The 25,299-nt window shown below is 37.1% G+C and overlaps 1 pseudogene across 1 annotated transcript; it reads left to right on the top strand.

Annotated features, from left to right (window-relative positions):
- The first annotated feature begins 23,036 nt into the window (after positions 1-23,036).
- Positions 23,037-24,526, top strand: LOC117062088 (annotated as a pseudogene). The gene has a single exon (XR_004428209.1). The product of XR_004428209.1 is annotated as a phosphoserine aminotransferase-like (transcript).
- Positions 24,527-25,299: the final 773 nt, after the last annotated feature.

Genomic DNA, 25,299 nt, shown 5'->3' with positions numbered 1-25,299 from the left:
CCCAGAAATAAAGCCAAATACTTATGACCAACTGATCTTTGACAAAGCAAATAAAAACATTAAGTGGTGAAAGGGCACCCTATTCAACAAATAGTGCTGGGATAATTGGCAAACCACATGTAGAAGAATGAAACTGGACCCTCATCTCTCACCTTATATAAAAATCAATTCAGGATGAATCATAGACTGAAATCTAAAACCTGAAACCATAAAAACTCTAAGATGTAATATCGAAAAATCTCTTCTAGACATTGCCTTAGACAAAGAATTCAAAATCAAGAAACCAAAAGCAAATGCAACAAAAACAAAGATAAATAGGTGGGACTTAATTAAACTAAAAAGCTTCTGCATAGCAAAAGAAACCACAGAGTAAAAAGACAACCCACAGAGTGGGAGAAAATCTTCACAAACTATGCATCTGACAAAAGGCTAATATCCAGAATCTAAAAGGACCTCAAACAAATCAGCAAGAATAAAACAATCTCATCAAACAGTGGGCAAATACATGAATAGACAGTTCTTAATAGAAGATGTATAAATGGCCAAGAAACATATGAAAAAATGCTCAACATTACTAATACTCAGGGAAATACAAATTAAAACCATAATGAGATACCATTTCATATATATATATACCATATAATTTAATAATCAAAAAAAAATAGACATTGGCATGGATGTGGTGGAAAAGGAACACTTTTATACTGCTGATGGGAATGTAAAGTAGTACAGCCACTATGGAAAACAGTATGGAGAGTCCTTAAAGAACTAAAAGTAGGGAGTAGCCAAGATGCTCACCCAGGAGCAGCTAGTGTGTGTGCCTCACATGGAGAGAAACAGAACGGGCAAGTAAATACAATACCTTCAACTGAAATGTCCAGGTACTTGCCTTGGGATTAATCAAGGAAACAACTTGACCCATAGAGAAGAGAAAAAGCAGGACAGGACAATGGCCCACCTGGGAGCAACACAGAGCCAGGGAATCCTCCCCAGTCCAGAGAAATGGTGAGTGAATGAGTGTCCCCAGGAAACCATGCTTCTCCCACAGATATTTTCAACCCTCAGATCAGAAGACTTTCTTTGTGGACCCACGCCACTGAGACTTCAGTCTTCAGTCTGACAAACAGAACTACATGGAGTGTCAGCAGTACAGCTGCTAAGGCATGCCTGTAGACCCTAGAGACTTACATACTTGGGACTACCAGAAAAAGTAGCTTCAGCTCCTGCAAAGTGAGATGTTAGACTCCTGTACATACCCCTAGGAAAGAGGCTGTATCCAGGGGGCTGAGCAGCAACAGCTCACAGGTCTCACTTCCACAGCACTTCACAAAATAAGACCCATTGTCTTGGAATTTCACCCAGTTACCCATTCCTCCTTACTGGGCAGGACCTCCCAACCAGGGCCTCTAGCCAACCCTGCCTGAGCTCTCCAGCCACAAAGATCTGAATTCCCCCCAGGACAGCATTCCCAGAGGGAGGAAGTTTGGGCACCTTTGCTGCTTGACAACAGCCATTCTAGTGTTTGGACTTCAGAGGGTCTGAGATGACCAGAGGCTGAAGTGGAAACCAAGCACAGGAGAGCTACTCTACCAAAATGTGGCCAGATTGCTTTTTTGGGTGAGTCCTGATTCCATTCCTTCTCATTGGGTGGGACCTCTCAACTGGGGTCTCTAGCCACATCCTCTCCAGTCACGTCCTACATGTTCCTTTGGGCTGACACCCGGTCTGTACCTCCCTGGGACAAAACTCCCAGAGGGAGAGACAAGCTGTCATGTTTGCTGTTTCACTGCCTTCACTGGTAACACTTCTAGGTTCTGGAAAATCCAAGGTGACTAGGGACTGGAGCAGTCCCCAAGCATACCACAGTAGCCCTATGGAAAATTGGCCAGGCAGTTATGTGGGTACCCATTCCCATATCTCATCACTGAGCAGGTCCTCCAGGCCTGGGCCTCCAGCACCCCTCCCACTAGAACTGTTGAGCCAGTACCAACTAGGCAATGCCCTGGACAGAGCATCCAGGGGGAACTGAAAGTTTTTCTGCCACTGCCTCTGTCACCCTTGCCACCCGTGGACTAACCAAGGAGCAAATACCCTAAATGCCTTATTTATACCTCCAACAAGCTGCAGTTGACCCAAGGAGAGGAAGCCATTCCATCTTCCACAGGTCCCACACACCCCTTCACAGCTCATTACCAGACAGGGAACCCCTGGCTTGGGTCTATAGGACAAACTCTCCATCTTGAGCTGACTGCACTGAGCGACTGCTGCCCTGCATATCTCTGGGGTAGCGTCCCCAAGAGTCAAGAAAATAACCCTTGCCCACAACCACTATTAAAACTTCTTCCTCTGCTGCCTCTAAGCTGGGAAAGAAACATAAAAATTGAGATTGCCCAGAGCTGCAGTGGCCAGCCCAGGAGTGCCAAGTCATGTACCATAGCCAGCACTCAAGGGGGAGAGGAACCCACATTTTCAGACCACTGAGAAGGAACACAGCAGTAACTGTGAGGAAACATGGGGGAGCCACAGAGCTAAGCAAGAGTCTAATGACCAAGAAGTTTAAGTGTTACCAGCTGGCTTACACCCCAAAACTTGAACACCAAAAATATCTCACTAATATACTCTTTTCTGAAACTAGAGACAAAACATCAGCTTTAAAGAAAGAACTTCCACAAATCCTTGGCCTGATTAAAACATCCAGAAAAGAAGTCTATTGACTATATTCAATCTACAACGCAGTTAAAGAAGCACTCACATGCAGAGATGAGAAAGAAGCAACACAAGAACTCCAGCAAATCAAATGGCCAGAGTGTCATATGTCCTTCATATGACTGTACCAGTTCTCCAACAAGAGTTTTAACAAGAAAGAACTGGCTGGAATGACAGAAATATTATTTGGAATATAGATAGAAACAAAGATCATCAAGATTCAGGAGGATGGCAAACCCCAATCCAAGGAAAATAAGAATCACAATAAAGTGTTACAGGAGATGAAGGACTAAATAGCTTCTGTGATAAAGAACCTAATGAGTCTGACAGAGCTGAATAACACAACAAAAGGATTTCACAATACAATCACAAGTATTAACAGCAGCATAAACCACGCTGAGGAATGAATCTCAGAACTTGAAGTCTGGTTCTTTGAAATAAGACAATCAGGCAAAAATGAAGAAAAAAGAATAAATACAAACGAACAAAACCTCCGACTATTATGGAATTATGTAAAGAGTCCAAATCTATGAATCACTGGAATCCCTGAAAGAGAAAGAGAGGAACAAAGAACTTGGCAAACATATTTCAGGATATTGTCCATAAAAACTTCCGCAACCTTGCTAGAGAGGCCAACAAATTCAGAAAATACAGAGAACTCCTGCAAGATTCTACACAAGGTCATCCCCAAGATACATAATCATCAGATTTTGAAAGGTCAAAATAAAAAGATTATGTTAAAGGCAGCTAGAGAGAAAGGACAGGTCACCTACAAAGGGATCCCCATCAGACTAACAGCAGACCTCTTAGCTACAACACTAAAGCCAGAATAGATTGGAAGCCTATATTTAACATTCTTAAAGAAAAAAAAATTAATCAAGAATTTTATATTCAGACAAATTAAGCTCCCTAAATGAAGTAGAAATAAGATTCTTCTCAGATTAGCAAATGTTTAGGGACTTCATTACCACCAGATCTGCCTTACAAGAGATCTTGAAAAGAGCATTAAAATAGAATAGAAAGACTGCTACCAGCTAGGACAAAAACAAACAAACAAAAAACAAAACACAATTTAACACAAAGACCAGTGTCACCGTAAAGCAACCACACAAACAAGCAAACATAATAACCATATAACAGCACAATGAGAGAATCAAATCCACACATATCGATACTAACGTTAAATGTAAATGGACTAAATGCCCCACTTAAAAGGTACAGAGTGGCAAGCTGGATTAAAAAAAGCAAGACCCAATGGTATACTGTCTTTAAGAGACCCATCTCACATGTAATGACCCTCATGGGCTCAAAACAAAGTGATGAAGAAAAATCTACCAAGCAAGTGGAAAGGAGAAAAAAGCAGGGGTTGCAATCCTAATTTCAGACATAACAGATTTCAAACCAACAATGATCAACAAAGACAAAGAGGGGAATTACATATTAGTAAACGGTTTAATTCAACAAGAAGACATAACTGTCCTAAATATATGTGCACCCAACATAGGAGCACCGATTAATAAAGCCAGCTCTTAGAGACATTCAAAGAGACACAGACTCCCACACAGTAATAGTGGGAGACTTCAACACTCCACTGTCAATATAAGACAGATCACAGAGGCAGAGAATTAACAAAGATATTCAGGACCTAAGCTCAGCATTGGACCAAACGGATCTTATAAACCTTTACAAAAGTTTCCTCCCAAAAACAATGGAATATAAATTCTTCTCATAACCATATGGCATATATTCTAAAATTGACCACATAATTTGGCATAAAACAATCTTCAACAAATGTAAAAGAACTGAAATCATACCAAACATACTCTCAGACCACAGCACAATGTAAATAGAAGTCAACATGATGAAAATTGCTCAAAACCATATAAGTACATGGAAATTAAAAACCATGCTTCTGAATGACTTTTGGGTAAATAATGAAATTAAGGCAAAAATCAAGAAGTTTCTTGAAATGAATTAGAACAAAAATACAATGGACCAGAATCTCTCAGACACAGCTAAGGCAATATTAAGAGGGAAACTAATAGAACTAAATACCCACATCAAAAAGTTAGAAATATTTCAATTTGACAACCTAACTTCACAACTGAAAGAATTAGAGAAGCAAGAATATATCAATCCTAAGGCTAGGAAAAGATAAGAAACAACAAAAATCAGAGCTGAACTGAAGGAAATTAAGACAAAAAAAAATCATTCAAAAGATCAATGAATCTAGGAGTTGATTTTTAAAAAATCAACTAAATACATAGGCCACTAGCTAGATTAATTAAGAAGAAAAGAGAAGTTCAAAATAAACACAATTAGAAATGATGAAGAGAATATTACTACTGACCCCACAGATATAAAAACAACCATCAGAAACTCCTATGAACACCTCTATGCACACAAACTAGAACACTTCGAAGAGATAGATAAATTCCTGGACACATACACCTTCCCAAGACTGAGCCAAAAAGAAATTTATTCCTTGGATAGATAAATAACAAACTTTAACATCAAATCAGTAATAAATAGCCTACAAACCAAAAAAATCCCAGGACCTGACAGATTCACAGCCAAATTCTACCAGATATACAAAGATTGCTGCTACCATTCCTGCAAAAACTATTCAAAAAAACTGGGGAGGAGTGACTTCTCCCCAATTCGTCCTGTGAGGCCAGCATCACCTTGATACCACAACCTGAGAGAGACGCAACAACAAAAAAGTTCAGGCCAATATCCTCAATGAATATCAATGCAAAAATCCTCAACAATATATTGGCAAACTAAATCTAGCAGAATATCCAAAATACTACCCACCATGGTCTAGTAGGCTTCATCCTGGGATGCAAGGTTGGTTCAACATACACGAATCAATAAATGTGGCTCATCACATGAACAGAACTAAAGACAAAAAATACAAAATTGTCTCAGTAGATGCAGAAAAGGCCGTTGGCAAAATTCAGCATCCCTTCATGTTGAGTACTCTGAATAAACTAGGTATTGAAGGAACATACCTCAAAATAATAAGAGTCATCTATGACAAACCCACAGCCAACATTATACTGAATGAGCAAAAGCCAGAAGTATTCCCCTTGAAAACCAGCAAAGGATGTGCCCTCTCACTACTTCTATTCAACATAGTATTGAAAGTAATAACCAGAGCAATCAGGCAAGAGAAGAAAATAAAGGGCACCTAAACAAGAAAAGAGAAAGTCACACTATTTCTGTTTGCAGGCAATATGATTCTTTATCTAGAAAACCCAATAGTCCTTGGCCAAAAGCTCCTTCAGCTAATAAATTACTTCAGCAAATCTGCAGGATAAAAAAATCAATGTACAAAAATCACAAGCATTCCTAGACACTAATAAAAGACAAACCAAATGCCCAATGAGAAAGGCATCCCATTCACAACTGCCACAAAAATAATAAAATACCTATGAATACAGCTAAGTAGGGAGGTTAAATATCACTATAATTAGAATTACAAAACACTGTTCAAAAAAATCAGAGAAGATACAAACAAATGGCAAATACTCCATACTCAAGAATAGAAAGAATCAATATCATTGAAATGGTTATACTCCCCAAAGCAATTTATGGATTCAATGCTAGTCCTATCAAACTACGAATGACATTCTTCACAGAATTAGAAAAAAAATTTCAAAATTTACATGGAACCAAAATGCAGCCCAAATCGCCAAGGCAATTCTAAGCAAAAAGAACAAAGCTGACGGGATCACATTACCTGACTTCAAACTATATACTGCAAGGCTACAGTGACCAAAACAGCATGGTAGTGCTACAAAAACAGGCACATAGACCAATGTAACAGAATAAAGAGCCAAGATATAAGCCTGCGTATCTATAACTATCTTATCTTTTACAAAGCTGACAAAAATAAGCAACAGGGAAAAGTCTCCCTATTCAATAAATGGTGCTGGGATAACTGGTTAGCCATGTGCAGAAGATTCACACTGGACCTCTTCTTTATAACATATACAAAAAATCAACTCAAGATAGATTAAGGACTTAAAAGTAAAACCCAAAACTATAAAAACCTTGAAAGATAATCTATGCAATACCATCCTGGATCTAGGAACAGGAGAAGATTTTATGACAAGGACACAAAAAGCAACCACAACAAAAGCAAACATTGGCAAGTGGGATCTAATTAAAGAACTTCCACACAGCAAAATAAGCTGTCAACAGAGAAACAGACAACATACAGAATGGGAGAAAATACTTGCAAACTATGCATCTGACAAAGGTCTAATATCCAGCATCTCTAAGGAACTTAAACAAATTTACGAGAGAAAAACAAACAACCCCATTAAAAAGTAGGCAAAGAGCATGAATAGACACTTCTCAAAAGAAGACATACATGCAGCCAACAAGCAAATGAGAAAAGCTCTATATCACTGATCATTAGAGAAATGCAAATAAAAAACACTATGAGATACTATCTTATACCAGTCAGAATGGCTATCAAAAAACAAACAAAAAAAATAGATGCTGGTGAGGTTGAGGAGAAAAGGGAACACTTATACACTATTGGTGAAAATGTAAATTAGTTCAAACATTGTGAAAAGCAGTATGGTGATTCCTCAAATAGCTAAAAGCAGAACTACCATTTGACCCAGCAATCCCATTACTGGTTATATACTGAGAAATAAAAAAAATTCTACCCTAAAGACACATGTACATGAATGTTTATTTCAGCACAGTTCACAATAGCAAAGACATTGAATAAACCTAAATGCCCATCCACGACAGCCTGGATAAAAATAAATGTGGTACATATGTACCATGAAATATTACACAGCCATAAAAAAAGAATGACATCATGCCTTTTGTGGGAACATGGATGGAGCTGGAGGCTATCATCCTTAGTGCAGGAACAGAAAACCAAATACCACATGTTCTTATAAGTGGGAGCTAAATGATAAGAAGTTATAAATAGAAAAAAAGGAAACTACAGACACTGGGGTCCACTTGATGAGGGATAGTGGGAGAAGGGAGAGAAGCAGAAAAAATGACTGGCCAACCTCCTGTTGACTTCTATTTTTATTGTGCTGTGACCTGAGAGTGAGTTTAATACCTTGGTGATATAATAATATGTACAACAAATCCTCACGACCCTTTTTTTTAATCTATGTAACAAACTTTCACATGTACCCCCAACCCTAAAATAAAAATTAATGAAAAGTAGAACTAACGAAAAGTAGTTCTCAAAGTAGAGCTACCATTCCACCCAGCAATTTCACTGTTGGTTATCTCCCCAAAGGAAAATATATCATTATATGAAAAAAACACTTGCACACACATGTTTACAGCAGCAAAATTTGAGTTGCAAAAATATAAAACCAGGCTAAATGCCCATCAACCAACAAGTAGATAAAGAAAATGTGGTATATATACACCATGTAATACTCCTCAGCCATAAAAAGGAACAAAATAATGGCATCTGGAGCAGCCTGGATGGAGTTGGGAATCATTATTCTATATGAAATAATTCAGGAATGAAAACCCAAATATTGTATGTTCTCACTTACAAATAGGAGCTAAATTTTGAGAAGACAAAGAATGATATAACAGATTTTGGGGGTATTCAGGGGAAAGGGTGAGAGGTGGGTGAGGGATAAAAGACTACGTACTGGATACAATGAACACTGCTTGGAGGATGGGTGCACCAAAATCTCAGAAATCACCAGTAAGGAACTTAATCATGTAACAAAAATACACCTGTTCCCCAAAAACTATAGAAAAAATAATATTAAATAAAAATGCATGCTGATGAGATTGCTGGGAAAAATGAATCCTTGTACACTGTTGGTGGGAGTGCAAATTAATTCAATCATTGTGAAAAACAGTGTGGCAATTAATTTTTTTTTTTTTTTTTTTTTTTTTGAGATGGAGTCTTGCGCTGTCATCCAACCTGGAGTGCAATGGTGTGATCTCAGCTCACAGCAACCTCTGCCTCCCAGATTCTAGCAATTCTCCTGCCTTAGCCTCCAAAAGTAGCTGTGATTACAGGCACCCACCATCATGCCTGGCTAATTTCTGTATTTTTTGTAGAGACGTGGTTTCACCATGTTGGCCAAGCTGGCCTCAAACTCCTGACCTCAAATGATCCTCCCACCTTAGCCTCCCAAAGTGCTGGGATTACAGGCATAAGCCAGCACACCTGGCTGACAATTTATCAAAGACCTAAAAAAACCTAAAAAGACCTAAAAGACCTGCTAGCAGAACTACATTTGATCCAGTAATTCCAAAGAAATATAAATCATTCTGTCATAAAGACACATGCATGCATATGTTCATTGCAGCACTAATCACAATAACAAATACATGGAATCAACCTACATACATATCAAAGATAGACTGAATTTTAAAAATGTGGCATATGTACACCATATAAAACTATGCAACCATCACAGAAAATGAGATTATGACCTTTGCAGGCACATGAATGGAGCTGGAGGCCATTATCCTTAGCAAACTAATGCAGCAAAAGAAAACTAGATACCACAAATTCTCACTTATACTCGAGAGCTACATGATAAGAAAACATGGACACACACAGAGGAACAGACATTGGGGCCTACCATGAAGTAGAGGGTGAGAGGATGGAAGGGATCAGGAAAAATAACTAATGGGTACTAAGCTTAATACTTGGGTGATGAAATAATCTGTACAACAAATCCCCATGATAAAAGTTTACCTAAATAACAAACTTGCACATGTACCTCTGAACTCAAAATAAACATTAAAAAAAAGGAAGAGAGAGAGAGAGAGAGAAAGAAAAAGAAAAAACTTAATTATAAGAGCCTTAAAAATATATATAACTGTGCTGAGACTTTCTACTCTAAAAGTGTTTTCTTAGTCTGTTCTCATGCAGCTAATAAAGATGTATCTGAGATTGGGTAATTTATATAAGAAAGAAGTTTAATTGACTCACAGTTCCACATGGTTGGGGAGGCCTCACAGTCATGGCCGAAGGCATATGGGGAGAAAAGTCATGTCTTACATGGTGGCAGGCAAGAGTGCATGTGCAGGAAAACTTCCCTTTATAAAACCAGCAGATCTCATAAGAATTATCATGAGAACAGTAAGAGAAAAACCTGTCCCTATGATTTAACTATTTCCTACCACATCCCTCCCATGACCTCTGGGGATTATTACAAGTCAAGGTGAGATTTGGGTGGGGATATTGAACCAAAACATATCATTCCACCCATGGCCTCTCCCAAATCTCATGTCCTCACATTTCAAAACCAATCATGCCTTCCAAAAGTCCCCCACAGTCTTAACTCATGTCAGCATTAACTCAAATATCTAAATCCAAAGTCTCATCTGAGACAAAGTACTTTCTGCCTATGAGCCTGTAAAATCAAAAGCAAGTTAGTTACTTTCTAGATATAATTGGGGGTAGAGGCATTGGGTCAATTTCTCCCAAATGGAAGAAACTGGCCAAAACAAAGGTGTTATATGCCCCACACACGTCTGAAATCCAGTGGGGCAGCCAAATCTTAAAGCTCCAAAATGATCTCCTTTGACTATAGGTCTCACATCTAGGTCACACTGATGCAAGAGTTGGGTTCCCATGGCCTTGGGCAGCTCCACCCCTGTGCATTGCAGGGTACAAGCCTCATTCCCAGCTGCTTTTACAGGCTTTTGTTGATTATCTGCAGCATTTTTAGATGCATGATGTAAGCTGTTGATGGATCTACCACTCTGGGGTCTAGAGGATGATAGCCCTCTTCCCACAGCTCCACTAGGCAGTGCCCCAATGGGGACTCTGTGTGGGGGCTCTAACCCTGCATTTCCCCTTGCACTGCTTTAGCAGAGGTTCTCTATGTGGACTTCACCACTGCTGCAGACTTTTGCCTGGACATCCAGGTATTTCCATACACCTATGATATCCAGGTGGAGATTCCCAAAGCTCAGCTCTTGTCTTGTGTGTACCTGCAGGCCCAACACCCACGTGGAAGACATCAAGGCTTGGGGCTTGCACTCCCTGAAGTCATGGACTGAGCTGCACCTTGGTACATTTTAGCCATGGCTGGAGCAGCTTGGACACAGAGCACCAAGTCCCTATGCTGCACACAGCAGGGCGGCCCTGGGCCCAGCCCAATAAATTATTTTTTTCCTTTTAGGTCTCTAGGTCTGTTACGGGAAGGGCTGCCATAAAGGTCTTTGACCTTCTCTGGAGACATTTTCTCCGCTGTTTTAGTGATTAACATTTGGCTCCTAATTACTTATGCAAATTTCTGCAGCCAGATTGAATTCCTCCTCAGAAAATAGGTTTTACTTTTTTATCACATTGGCAGGCCGCAAATATTTTGAACTTCTGTGCTCTGCTTCCCTTTTAAACATAAGATCTAATTTTAAAATGCATCTTTGTGAATACGTAAAACTGAATGCTTTTAACAGCACCCAAGTCACTTCTTGAACACTTTGCTGCTTATACATTTCTTCTGCCAGACACCCTAAATCATCTCTTAAGTTCAATGTTCCACAAATCTCTAGGGCAGAGGCAAAATGCCGCCAGTCTGTTTGCTAACATAATAGTAAGAGTCACCTTTGTTCCAGTTCCCAACAAGTTCTCCACCTCTGTCTGAGACCACCTCAGCCTGGAATTTATTCTCTATGTCACTTTCAACATTTTGGTAAAAACCATTCAACAAGTCTCTAGGAAGTTCCACATTTTCCCACATCTTCCTGTCTTCTGAGTCCTCCAAATCTCTAGGAAGTTCTAAACTTTTCCACATCTTCCTGTTTTCTTCTGAGCATTCCAAACTGTTCCAGCTTCTGCCTGTCACCCAATTCCAAAGGTGTTTCCATATTTTCAGGTATCTTTACAGCAGCATCTCACTACCTAGTACCAATTTACTGTATTAGCCTATTCTCTGCTAATACAGACTTACCCAAGACTGGGTAATTTCTAAAGGAAGGAGGTTTAATTGACTCACAGTTCCACATGGCTGAGGAGGCCTCATACTTATAGCAGAAGGTGAAGGAGGAGCAAACTCATGTCTCACATGGTGACAGGCAAGAGAGAGTGTGCAGGATAAAACCATCAGATCTCACAAGACTTATTCACTGTCATAAGAACAGCATGGGAAAAACCTACCCCCATGATTCAATTAACTCCCACAGGGTCCCTCCCATGACATATAGGGATTATTACAAGTCAAGGAGAAAGTTGGGTGGGGACACAGAGCCAAAGCATATCAAGTGTCATGTGAGATACAAAATTTTACATATATTATTTTAGTTCATTGTTTCTTTAATGGTAAGACGGAATATGTAAAACAAAAATAGAAAAAATACAGAATTAAAAATTTTATTTATGGTTTTTGCTAAAATGAAATACTACATGGCTATCAAAGTCAAGTAGTCAAATGACATTTAAGAACATGTCACAAATACTTGAAAAATGATGTTATTGGGAGTAAGAGAAACTCTAACAATACAGTCCTATATTTTAACATGTATTTATGACCTATACTTATGTATTTATTATCATATATTTATCTGAGTTTAACAATTAAACTATGTCCTTTCCTTCCTAGTAATACAAGCCTAATAAAAGTAAGTTGGAAAAGAGATGGAAATCCACATTTTCTGGGCACTTAGAAGGTATATATGTCACACTGTGCTTTACATATTCAGTCTCATTAAATCTTTACAAGGCTTTTTAGTTATTATTACTATCAGAACATTTCAAGGGTTCAGCAAAGTTAGAAAAGCCACTAAACCTGGATGAAGTAGTTCTAGAATTCAAATCTGGATTTTTCTGGCAGTTAACCTCTTCCTTTTTCGTTAGACTAATCCATTGTGTAAGTGGTATCCATTATCAACTGGCAGCATGTCATCTTGGCAGCAAGATGGTCTGTCACATAAGACAATCTAAAACTAGAAATTTCAGTAGGGGAACTTAATCTTTCTCAGTACTCCTTGAAGCCTGGTGGGATTCCTTAGAGCCTCCCAACTGTTACTACTTCCTTTTACTACAGACCCAGACTAGTGAAGACACAGTCAAGTGCAAAAGCAAAGAAAGGATAGGCTGAACTATGTGATTTTTAGGAACATTGGACTATTGAGTAAATATTTCTCAATAAAAGATTATAGATGCCACACAGTTACACATCATCTCTTTGCTAGAATTAAAACCCTTTGATTTAGCAACATTTCTTTTACAGTGCAAATGCTTTACCTTTTTATGACTCAATCGCCAGTAATGTAGGTGAGAAGGTCCATTTCCATGATAAATAAGGATCAACTGTGAAGGAAAGGGAGAGTAAAGTTAATGGACTGATGAGCAGAAAGAGATGATTTTAGAATATTGAAGTGAAGGGTTTGAATATGGGAAATTACGAAAGCAGCAGACAGAAGGGAGAGAGACAGGGAAGCACAAACTGGGGCATTTTCAATATGTTTTTTCCAGTGCCCAAAGTATCATGCCTTATTCACAGTACCATAAAGAGTCTAACAGAGCCTGACTGAGTTTGAGAAAGCTCTCTTTAGCATAAAATCTTATTTCTTCTGCAACTTTTTCACATATTTATACTACTAAGAAAGTTGTCATTTCAGTAGGAAGAATTCAAAGCCAGAAAGAAGGAGATCTTTGTGGTACATTGATAAATAAGTTGGTAATTAGCTATATTGCTGCTTTTTTTTTTTCAGTCCTTTATTCATTCCTTTGTTTGTTTCCTATTCACTTCTTAAATTTCTTCATTTCTCCTATTTTTGTTCCTCCATTGGTCCCTCCCTTCGCAAATATTTACTTCCCTTGTAAAGTATGGTGGATCCTTTACAAGGTGCTAAATATAAAGAAGAAAATGAGACATTGTTCTTACCCCAAAGGAATTCACAGTCTAGTGTTTCTATTACCAAAAATAAGTACTAGGAAGAAAAGCCATTTTCGCCATACATTAAAAAAATAAACTTCACAAGTTGGGTCTATTTTAATTAAGTGAGAAATAAAATTATATGCATTTATTTTGGATTTTAACTTTTTAATGAAGAGTTTAAAGATGGAAATGAAAAATCATCTCATTTTAAAATTTCACTTTGTATCCTTGGACCAGTGTCTCCCATTTCCTCCATCCCCCAGCTCCAGCAACCTCCAAAAATCATCTTTAATTAAACAGTACAGATGTTGGTTTCAGGATGTTTTCACTCTTCTTAATCTAATTTTGCTGTGTATGTTTTTTTTGGCCTTACTATTATTTCTCTGCATAATATTATTTATATGCCAATAACACTTGCTACCTGGAGTCATGGAAGGGATCATGATCTAAGGCAAGGTTCACCAGAATCCTTGGCCTAGATGGAAGGACAGGGGTGGGAGGTGTTGTGGAAGGGAGGATCAAGGGAAGTTAAAGGATTGTAGTAGAAATTTATATGTGCTGTTTTTATTTGCATTTGCATTTTTTCCTATGGATAATATTTATGTTTTACTTTAGATCATCAGAAAAGTCTGTGATTTCCCTAAGTTTAAAAGCCATAGGTTTAAATTCAAATATAAATTAAATATGCTACTTTTTATTTCATTGACCCTTCTACATATTTTTTTTAGCTTGTTTCATTAACACAGAACTTTGGCAAACACACCAAAACCAGAACAAAACAAAACAAAAAAAAATATTTAAATAAACACTTTTCTTCCCCTGTCAAACACTTGCCTTAGCTTAGTTCTCGGTATAATACAGTTACAATAAGTATAAATTGGTTCCTAAAAATTAATTTTACATAACATCTGAAATATACTTTCTATCAATACAATTGTAGACATTAGCATTTTTCTTTCTTTACAGGAAAACATTACCTTGAACATTGTATCCTACAGAGACATTTGACTTCTCAAGACTGAGAAAATGAGAATATCACATTGTTTGTTATCACCACCCCAACGCAAACACATTTTTGCCCCAAATCTGCAATTATGTCCACTTTTTAGTTCATGATATTACACCCATATCTACATTATCTAGTAAAAATGACCATGGCAGCAGCAGGAGGAGGAGAAAATTAGCTGGGTTGAAGAGAAATTAATTCTCCATGATTATTTAAATTTATTTCCTTAAAAAAATTGGCACTTGTTTTTCAGCATAATCCTCAGAGCTGTAAGGAAATGCACAGAACTTAGGAATAGAAAAGCTATTTTGGATCCAGGGCTAATAGATTGCAAATAGTCCAGATGTTGCTATATGTACTTCAGATAGATTATTGAAGTCCCTAGTGACACTACTTTCCTAGTTAGAGAAATGTTTTATTTTTTTAAACTGGGTAGATACTGTATTTTGAGAATATTCCTTCAATATAATTAAAGAATTATAGAGAAGAAATATCTACTGAGAGTTTTTTTTTTTTTTTTCAATCTCAGAAATGCTGCTTGAAATTTAAAATCATGTAGAGTCAATTCTGCTCCTTGGAGTCTAAGAATCTGACACTGGGTTTTGATACATATTGTATTAGAACAAGCTAATCTCTATATAGTATGAACGGAGTATTAAAATTGACTCTTACACATAAAATGTTGTTCCTGCTATTTCACCACTACCCTGGTTTCCCACTTCTTAAGGCCTTGTCTTGAAAATAAACCTATTTAAAGGCATGTTACTTGAGGAGAAACAGCTTTAGAAAATTTGGTGGGTGAATTTATCACTATATTTTTATCTAGAAAAGCAAGGCCCTACAGAACTAAAAAAAAAGAAGAAAAATAAATTTTAATTAAGCCACATGGGAGTATGGCAAAGGCATTAAATTTATTTATTTATTAAATACTTCTTTTTAGTTTCTTTCTTCATTATATTTACCAAGTATATAAAAGGGACAACTTAGTTCAAAACACTGTGCTAAAATTACAAGTGTCCTTAGAATAAAAATAACAGTTTCTGAACTCTTTAAGCATACCTTCTGATTGACAAGACAAACAAAAACAACTACTGGTCGTTTGATTCTAAAAGTAATATATGGTAATTGGGAAAACTACATGTAAGATATTTTTTAAATGTAAAAGCACATGCATACACAAATGAACACACGACACAAATAGTCTTACCCATTTCTTAATTCCAATTTCCTAAAGTAATTTTAAAAGATATTTTTGCTTGCTAATTGTAATTATTAACATATCTCCAACAGTTTTCTTCTTTCTCTCTTCTTTAGCTTCACGTTGAGCTCTCTATTTTTATATTTCTGACAATTATTAAGGAAGAGAGTAACGGGGTTCTATGAGTCCTGGTCAATGGAGAAATCTAACAAATGCAAGAGAATCACGAGCATCTCCCTGGATAAAAAGACATTTCATATTGACTTGAAAATGGAGATTAAGTAACTTAGTGCTTGGGAAGTATTATGAAAGTATGGCTTTCAGGATTTTTGAGAGCTTGGAGGTGGGAAAGGACTATGTGATTTCTGGTATAGAAATAAGGCCAATCTAGTTGATATGAAAAGCTAAAGTTTCTGGTTTAGGATGCAGCTAGGCCAGTAGGCAGCAGTTAGCTCCAACTGCTACTTTTGGACAGTTTATGCTAAGGAAAGCCTTCTCAGCTATGGAACGTTACTGAAGGGTTTTAAGTAAGTTCCTAGCATGATCAGATTTGAATTTCTGAATTATAACCCAGGATGCAAATCACAAGAAAACCATAGCGGAAAAACATGGATGGAAGTACAATAGTCAGAAAGCTATTACAGCAGTCGTAGGGATCAGAGATGGTATTTTAGACAAAAGTCACAGCAAAAGAAATGGAGATCTATTTTCAAGGTACAGTCTCAGTAGTTCAGTATGAGGTTCTAGTGAAGATGATGAAGACTTCTAAGTTTTAAATTTTACCTAAAAATAAAATATACCTATAATTTTTTATAAAACTTGAACATCTATGAAATCAGGAGATAAAACTTAGTCACCCATAAAGATTAAGGCAGAGGAACCCCAAGAGAGAAAGCACTTAAAGTCAAGTTACCTGCTTTCTAACTTTGCCAAACCCAGGTAAACCCCATGCGTCATGTGAATACCACTTTCCACTTTATCCTTCATTAAAGATGTGAAGTATATACATTAAATTTGGGATAAAGACTTATTTGCCTCTAAAATCTGTGTTTCCATTTCTAATTTACCTACAAAACTCAGATGGTGAATTTTTCACCTCTCCCTAAAATACTTAGAAAGGCATAGACATGGATAAAATTTTAAAATAACCCATGAAAAGTGGAGAATGACAGCCTCTTGTCAGAATCTCAAAGAACTTTCTAATTAATTAAAAAGTGACAGTTGATTGGTAAATCACTACCCAGTCTTCACCTTAAGCTTATCCCTACTTCACCTTATGAAATAGAGTGCACGCCAACAAAATGATAGTGATCAAACTTCCCACACAGTCTCAGATAGGTTCTCTACCAACCAAAAGAGCAAGCTGCTGTCTACCTTGCATTCAAATGAGAAATGGGAAGGGACCCTGAGACATATCTTTTCCACCCTAGTTTTGTTCAAACTCTGATCTTTATCTATTCAGCAACTATTTATATATTCCTTAATGGCACAGAGCTAGGATCTGAAGATACAGTGGTGCAGGTTCATGACGACCTTGTCTTCCTAAGATCTACAGTTTTCAAGAGACTGCAAATTTAACACTCATAGGACAAGATAGTAATTCACAGGTGCACTTTGAGTCTCCGTTCAATGTTACTGAATGGTCTTCCCTGAATCTCCCAACTCATAGGTTGCATTATAGTGGCCTGTATTCCTTTAGAATCCTTTTCAATCAGGTGTAAATTTTGTGAGTTCTGTCAATGTGTAGACATTATCAGCATCAGCCATCACCCACCACTGAAACTCTGATACCAACAGGAATCAACAAACGGCCTATGTATGGCTTTGGAACTAATAACAGTTCTCACTTTTTCAAAGGGTTGTAGAAAAATTGGGGGAAGAAGAAGTAGGAGGAGGAAGACAAGGGGGAGGACACTACAGAAAACAAAATGTGTGTGGTCCACAAAGTCTGAAATATTTACTGTCTGTCCATTTACAGAAAATTTGCTCACCCTCTTAGCACATAGTAAAGACCCAAGTAATATGTGTTAAATAAATGCATAAATGACATTTCAGAGCATTGGTCACTCAAAAGTACAATGACATAGATAGCTCCAGATACTCACATGCTCACTAATAATTACCAATGACACGTACTAGGAATTGTGGTTTCTATTAGCTTGATTAGTTCAGAGTGAAAAATAAGAGCTGGAATAAATAAGTTATGCTTATCAAAAGAACAAGTGTTCACAATGAAAGTCCACTAAAATGACACAATTAGACTATAAGATGGCGTATTGTCTTAGTATATATCTGAGAAGATTAATTTTATTTGTCAACTTGATGGGGCTAAGGGATGCTCAGATAACTGGCTAAAAATACTTCTGGGCATGTCTTTCTGAAAGAAATTGCCATTCGGATCAGTAAAGAAGATTTACTCTTCCCAGTGTGGCCAGGCATTGTCCAATTAATTGGGGCCCTGAATAGAGCAAAAAGGTTGAAGAAGGACAAATTTTCTGCATCTTTCCTTGAGCTGGGACACATATCTTCCCCTCAGGCAGTGGAAATCCTGGATCTCAGGCCTTTAGACTCCGGGGCAGGGGAACTTACAGGAGTTCTCCCCATCCCCGCCATGTTTCCAGGTCTTCAGCTTTGGACTGAATTACATTTGCTTTCCTAGTTCACCAGTTTTCGCTAGTTTCTAGCATCCATGTGACAGATTGTGGGACTTGTCAGCCTCTATAATTGTGTGAGTTAATTTCCATAATAAATCTTCTATATCTATATACTAATAGTTTTGTTTCTTTGGAGAACCTTATACAATATCAACAAAATAATTCATGACATTCAGAATACACAGTTAAAATGAAGTGAAGAAACACTAAGAAGAAGCTTGTGGATAAAGAGTACTTGCCTGTTAAGAAACATCTCATTTTAATTATATAGTAATGGAGATGGGGATCACCTTGTTTTGTTTTGTTTTGAGATGAGTCTCACTATGTTGCCCAGGTTGGACTCAAATTCCTAGGTCAACAGATCTTCCACCTCGGCTTCCCAAGTGGCTGGGACTACAGGAGATCACCTTTTCAAAGCTGAATATCAAAGTCAGAAAATCAACTAAATGAAAGGTAGATTTATCTATAAAAATCAAAATGTCATTTATCATAAAATTCCATAAATAGCTTCGAATAAAAAGACATTGTAAATAATGACTGCCACATTCAATCATTCATGATAAATTTATTTATTCATGTCATATTCAAGTATTTTCCAGATTTAGTTTTTTTAATTAAAAGATTCTATGCTGCAGTAAAGAACTAAACCATGAAAATACATTTCAATCAGGAATGACTACACAAAATAATATGTTTCATCTCAAGCAGAGAAGTACTCAAACATTGAGGTTAATAGTATGAACTCTATAATAATAATGGTCATGTTCAAATAAACGTCAACTCTAGTGGTCCCTGTTGTGAGAACAAAGTTATTTAGTCACTTTTTGTGACTATTACCTTATCCACAAATGAACATATTAATACTACCTTCTTCAGAGCTATATGAGAAATAAATGAGTTAATACAGATAAGGAAATTAAATGAATTTAATACAGTTAAAGCCTTAGAACAAAAAATAATCACTATATATCAGTAATGGTGTTAGTAACATTGTTAGTAATCCATAAAATAAAATTTAAAGGAATGGTGATTATATCACCATGTTATACCATTTAGATTTACCAAGATTAGAAAAAAAAAAAAAAGGTCAAATATGGTTGCTCACACCTATAATCTCAGCACTTTGGGAGGCTGAAGAAGGAAGATCATTTGAGTTCAGCATCTCGAAATCAGCTTCTTTATCCTATTTTCTCTTTGCATTTTAGTTTGAATTTGTGCTGAAGGATCCTCAAGCTCACTAATTATTTCCTCAACCATATCCAGTCTGCTGATGAGTCTATCAAATATATTTTTAATTGTTACTAGTTTTTTTATTTCAAGCATTTTCTTCTGATCCTTTTTTAGTTTCCATCTCTCTGCTTATATTACTCATCTATCCTTGAATGTTGTCTAATTCTACCTGTAACATATTGGCCATTATTAATATACCTACATATGTGTGTCTGATAATTTCAGTGTTACTTCTGAGTCATATTCAGATGCTTGCTTTGTCTCTTCAGACTGTCATTTCCTGACTTTTTAAATGTCTCACAATTTTTTTGTTGAAAGTTGAGCATATTTGTATCAGATAATAGGAAATGATGCAAACACACCTTTACTGTGAGATTTTCTGTTAATTTGACTGTGAGTTGTATTGTGTTTAATCTTTGTTATAGCTGTAGGTGTCAGTAGTTTTAAATTCTGCTAGCATCTACTTTCTTTCCTCTGTTACTTTTGTGTTCTCTTAGGAACTTCTTAAAACCTGAGACTTGCAGCTATTTCAACTGTAATCCACAGTTATTAAGCTGAAACCTTATTGATTTGGTGGTTTTATGGGGGAAGGGAAGCTTTCTATAATATTATAATTAAATCAATCTTTTAGTGACCTTGCATCTCTTGGTGGTGACCTTCACAAGTGTTTCTTTCTCCAGTTGGTGAGACAGAAAGGCCAGAGGATGCTTTGTTAGATAACTGTCCTATTCCCAGGTGTGATAACGATCTGATAAGGTCTTTTCTCCTACCTGCCAGCCAGGTTTTTTTTATGGTGAATGATCTGGGTATATTTCAAGTTGGTTTCTCCACTGCTCCCCAGACCAGAAGCACCAGGGAATTTCTTGATTCTTTACCATGAGAACTTACTGGAGGTAAAACCCATAAACATGTTAGGGACTTCAAAGACTGCGAACCGCAGGAGTTTATTCCTCATGCTATTTCACACTCCACTTCCAGCCATTTGTTAAAATTACTCTTTAGGTGCTTCTATCAGTTCATGGCTTCAGCATCTTCTATTCCAGGTAAGCTGATATGTTTTTTGTGAGATCGGTGATTTTTTGGGCAGTGTCTCCAGATTTCAGGGTACCAGTTTACTCTACTATCTCAATTCTTTGATTGTTCCTAGAAAATCCATTGATATTTAGGTTGTTCTGGTTTTCTTGTTAAAAAAAAAAAAAAAGTTAATGACCAGCATGCTCTTAACCTATTAGAACTATAGCTAAAGTCAAATGCTTACAATATAATGTTTGAAGAAAACAATGTTTTATTTTTAAAGAAAGAAAACAGATCAAAATGCAGAATGTATAGAAATTATTGCAACCCTGTTAAATCTACTAACAGTTTGAAATGCTTCCCTTTAGGTGGGAGGGTTACAGTTGGTTGTCTGCTTTTTACCATTCTATGTTTTCCAAATTGTGTTCAGTGACCATATTTTACTTTCATAATTACAAATATATTTGGAAACATTCTAGAACTCAAAGCAGAGACATAATTTAGTTATCTAATGACTTTGGAGAAAATCTGCTTAGTTTTGATTCTTGGCTTACCTCATATTCTGAGTGATCCTGGGTGACTTTCTTAATTTTTCAGTGTCTCAGATTTCTCATCTATAAAATAAGAATACTAGTATTGGTATCCCCATAAAGCCATCATCAGAATTAAGAGATTAATATATGTAAGCTTCTTAGTATCTTCAAAAACCTTTATTTATTATATTATTTGAAATAAGCGATTGAGAAATCATTTAATTGTTAAAACAGATGTAATCTATTTTTCATTTCCCTTGACAAAGCCATAGTCTGAGTAACTCATCATCTTCTCAAGTGGGCCAATTATCTATTCCTCACCATCTGTTTGGCCACTGATGTAGTCCCTTGCTCCTAGTCATATGCAATGGCCTTTAAGAGTGTGGAGGTCTAAGAATGCCGGAAGGGCATCAGATTGAAGAGAATTTGGCCATGAGAAATCACCAGGGGGGGGAAATACATATTGTGTGTGTGTGGTGTGTGTGTGTGTACAAATATTTAGATGAAATAAAATATGCCACTTTAAAAAATTGTTTTTACAATCTTGGCTTGCAACTCTGACATCAGTACAATAAATGTGAATATAATGTTGACCCACTTGACAGTCATTCCTCTGTGAAATCAATGTGTCATTTGTGTGAGGGATTTTAGTGGAGTTGGCAGGGATCATATCTGACCTTCCTTGTTTATGATACCTTTTGCTAATATTTGTTTTATTCTTCTTTATAAGAACAAACATATTTCTTTCTGACTCTTAAAAACTGAAATATTTTAGTGGGACTGAATCTGTCAGCAGCATGACTTGATGTCTTTGATTAACCCATTCCTGGGAAAATGGGTAAACTTTAATTGTTAATGATAAAAAATAAAATGTATAACAATACTGCATTATAGAAAGCTTCTTAAACTATGCCTGTCATCGCCTAATATTTTTCATACTTGTCTGTAATCCACATAGAGCTTTAATTGACACTACTGTTTTTAACATGAAAGAGAGTAGAATTCTTCATTCTGAAACTACAATTTTAAATATGATTTTGAAAGTAGATTCTTGAAAATTACAGAGAATATTAAAAATGTTGGGCAGTATTCAAAAAGAGTTCGTTCAAAATCCTTATTTACAGTTTATCTTGTATTCAATATAGAAAAGGCAAACAATGCAGGGATACACAATAATTTGAACCTAATATGGAGCTATATGAAAACCATGTTTTTCTCTATGATCAGTAAAATATATCTATTAACTTTAAAGAAAAACAAATTTAAAATGCAATGTTAAATGCTGATAAAAATAACTAATTTTTAAGCCTGTGCACACAGTGTTGTATACTTTAAATCTAATATCACTTTTAATCTTCACAACTGCCAATGAAGTAGATGCTTCTGTCACTATCACTGTATATATGTAAGTAATAAAGTCCTTGGGAAATCTAGAAGTGTTTTGTTATCAGAGAGATATGATGATACATAACAGTTTGCAACAGTTCTGAACAAAGTCACAGGATCATTAGGTTTCTACACAAGAAGACCACAATCTTTGCATATATAATTCATAAAATTTTGATAACTAAAAATGCATATCACACAAAGAAAAGAATGAGAAGTATATTTTGCAGGTGGCATTAATAAAACTTTTTTTGTTGTTGTTGGTTTTTTTTTTTTTTTTTTTTTGCGACGGAGTCTTGCCCTGTTACCTAGGCTGGAGTGCAGTGGAGCCATCTCAGCTCACTGGAACTTCTGCTTTCCAGGTTCAAGCAATTCTCCTGCCTCAGCCTCCCCAGTAATTGGGACTACACGCATGCACCACCACGCTTGGCTATTTTTTTTTTTTTTTTTAGTAGAGACAGGGTTTCACCCTGTTGATCAGGCTGGTCTCGGACTCCTGACCTCAAATGTTTTGCCCACCTCAACCTCTCAGAGTACTGGGATTACAGGTATGAGCCAATAAAACATTTTTAAGAATACTTTTCATTTCATACTTCCCCCATAAACTAGAATGACATTCAAATCGAAAAGATGGTTGTAAACAAGCACGTCAAAATCTGTAAGTTCAAATAAATTCTATTTGTCCAACACTTGGAGAAGCACTGTTGGTAAATATCTGAAACTGAAAAAATAAGAACAGTGTAGACTCTCACCGCAGTGGCAGGGAACGCTAGCCATTCACGTGTTCAGTCCTCGTTGGATGACTCGCCGCCCCCGCCGACTCACTATGGACTCCCCGAGGCAGGTGGTCAACTTTGGGCCTGGTCCTGCCAAGCTGCCGCACTCAGTGTTGTTAGAGATACAAAAGGAATTATTAGACTACAAAGGAGTTGGCATTAGTGTTCTTGAAATGAGTCACAGGTCATCAGATTTTGCCAAGATTATTAACAATACAGAGAATCTTGTGCGGGAATTGCTAGCCGTTCCAGATAACTATAAGGTGATTTTTGTGCAAGGCGGTGGGTCCGGCCAGTTCAGTCCTGTCCCCTTAAACCTGACTGACTTGAAAGCAGGAAGGTGTGTGGACTACGTGGTGACAGGAGCTTGATCAGCTAAGGCTGCAGAAGCCAAGAAGTTTGGGACTATAAATATTGTTCACCCTAAACTTGGGAGTTACACAAAAATTCCAGATCCAAGCACCTGGAACCTCAACCTGGCTGCCTCCTATGTGTACTATTGAGCAAATGAGACGGTGCATGGTGTGGAGTTTGACTTTATACCCGATATCAAGGGAGCAGTACTGGTTTGTGACACGTCCTCAAACTTCCTGTCCAAGCCAGTGGATGTTTCCAAGTTTGATGTGATTTTTGCTGGTACCCAGAAGAATGTTGGCTCTGCTGCAGTCACCATGGTGATTGTCCCTGATAACCTGCTGGAGTTTGCCCTTCGAGAGTGCCCCTCGGTCCTGGAATACAAGGTGCAGGCTGGAAACAGCTCCTTGTACAACAGGCCTCTATGTTTCAGCATCTACATCATGGGCTTGGTCCTTGAGTGGATTAAAAACAGTGGAGGTGCCACGGCCATGGAGAAACTTAGTTCCATCAAATCTCAAATCTCAAATGATTTATGAGATTATTGATACTTCTCAAGGATTCTACGTATGTCCAGTGGAGCCCCCAAATAGAAGCAAGTTGAGTATTCCTTTCTGCATTGGCAATGTCAAAGGAGATGATGCTCTAGAAAAAAGATTTCTTGAGAAAGCTCTTGAACTCATTATATTGTCCTTGAAAAGGCATAGGTCTGTGGGAGGCATCCAGGCCTCTCAGTATAATGCTGTCATGATTGAAGATGTTCAGAAACTGGCCACCTTCACGAAAAATTTTTGGGAGATGCATCAGCTATGAACACATCCTATCCAGGATAAACTCTGTTCTTGAACAACATACAAAGTTTAAAGTAAATTGGGGATGGCTACACACAGTAGCCACACACACAGTATTTTTCTCAAATGAACATGTTTATTGTAGACTCTTCTTTCTTGAAAGAACAACAGCAAAACATCTACAGCTCTGTAAAGCTGATGGGACATAATGTTCACCTTAATTCTGACTTGAACTGGAAGCATTTTGAGAAATTTTGTTGCTTTTCTAACAAATTCCCACTTGTTTTGCCTTTGCTGCTACTATTTCTAGTTAGATTTCAAACTTGCCTGTGGACTTAATAATGCAAGTTGCAATTAATTATTTGTGGAGTCATGGGAACACCCAGCATAGAGCATAGGTGGGGCCCTCTAGGTGCTGAATCTAGACATCTGTGGGGTCTCCTTGGTTCAGCAGCTGTTGATTCAAGGTCAATATTGACCATTGGAGGAGTGGTTTAAGAGTACCAGGCAAAGGGCAAACTGTAGATCGATCTTTATGCTGTTATTACAAGAGAAGTGACATACTTTATATATGTTTATATTAGCAAGGTCTGTTTTTAATACCATATACTTTATATTTCTATACATTTATATTTCTAATAATATGGTTATCAGTGATACATGTAGACACTTTTAGAATTTATTAAATCCTTGACCTTGTGCGTTACTCCATTAGTAATAGTTTCACCCCCTCCCCAGTCTTCCCCTTCCTCTTTCTAAGCTGTTTTATGAATAAGATCTAGAAGTTCTTGATTT

The sequence above is a fragment of the Trachypithecus francoisi genome, unplaced genomic scaffold (genome assembly GCF_009764315.1).
Source record: "Trachypithecus francoisi isolate TF-2019V2 unplaced genomic scaffold, Tfra_2.0 Lachesis_group17, whole genome shotgun sequence".
Taxonomy (NCBI): Eukaryota; Metazoa; Chordata; class Mammalia; order Primates; family Cercopithecidae; genus Trachypithecus; species Trachypithecus francoisi.
Note: the sequence above shows the minus strand (reverse complement) of the source record. Positions and strands in the feature narration are given on the sequence as shown.